The 960-nt window shown below is 45.5% G+C and overlaps 1 pseudogene across 1 annotated transcript; it reads left to right on the top strand.

Moving 5' to 3' along the window:
* The first annotated feature begins 509 nt into the window (after positions 1–509).
* On the top strand, positions 510–960 carry LOC108512413 (60S ribosomal protein L34 pseudogene; annotated as a pseudogene). The gene has a single exon (XR_001880596.1). The product of XR_001880596.1 is annotated as a 60S ribosomal protein L34 pseudogene (transcript).

Below are 960 nucleotides of genomic sequence, written 5' to 3'. Positions count from 1 at the left end.
TGTGTCTCCACTGCATGTTGTGATACCTGCCTCCATCTCCAGCCCCTCAGTCATTACCTTCCAGCCACACCGGACTCCTTTCTTGTCCTGGAACCTATCAAACTCTTTCCTGTCTCAAGCCTCTGCAGTCCTCTCTGCTTGAACTGTGGCTCCTGCAGAGAAAGCATCACAATCTCCGGGGAACCGATTGGAAATGCACATTCTCCAGCCCCGCCCAGACCTCCTGAATCAGAAACCCTGGGGTGGGCCAAGCAAGCCATGCTTTCTGGGGCACAGGTAATTCTGATGTGTGCTGAAGTTTAAGAACCACTGGCCGAGAACATTCTTAGGTCTGCTCTTCTTTTGCCCGGCCCCTCCCTCATGAAAGAATTCCTTCTTATTCCTCTCTGAAAAGTGGCTGCTGCCAAAAAACATTTGTGAGATGGCATGGGTTTTCTTTGTTGATTTATCATTTAGTTTGGAAGAAATCAGAAGTCTCTTTAAGAAGCCAGTTTGCAAAAAGCTTTTTCTTCCTCTTCCGGGGACGTTGTCTGCAGGCACTCAGAATGGTCCAGCGTTTGACATACCGACGTAGGCTTTCCTACAATACAGCCTCTAACCAAACTAGGCTGTCCCGAACCCCTGGTAATAGAATTGTTTACCTTTATACCAAGAAGGTTGGGAAAGCACCAAAATCTGCATGTGGTGTGTGCCCAGGCAGACTTCGAGGGGTTCGTGCTGTAAGACCTAAAGTTCTTATGAGATTGTCCAAAACAAAGAAACATGTCAGCAGGGCCTATGGTGGTTCCATGTGTGCTAAATGTGTTCGTGACAGGATCAAGCGTGCTTTCCTTATCGAGGAGCAGAAAATCGTTGTGAAAGTGTTGAAGGCACAAGCACAGAGTCAGAAAGCTAAATAAAAAAATGAAACTTTTTTGAGTAATAAAAATGAAAAGACTTGCTGTAAAAAAAAAAAAAAAA

Source organism: Rhinopithecus bieti, unplaced genomic scaffold (assembly GCF_001698545.2).
Source record: "Rhinopithecus bieti isolate Rb0 unplaced genomic scaffold, ASM169854v2 scaffold_29855, whole genome shotgun sequence".
NCBI lineage: Eukaryota > Metazoa > Chordata > Mammalia > Primates > Cercopithecidae > Rhinopithecus > Rhinopithecus bieti.
The sequence above is the reverse complement of the archived record's forward strand: the minus strand, read 5'-3'. Positions and strand labels throughout refer to the sequence as shown.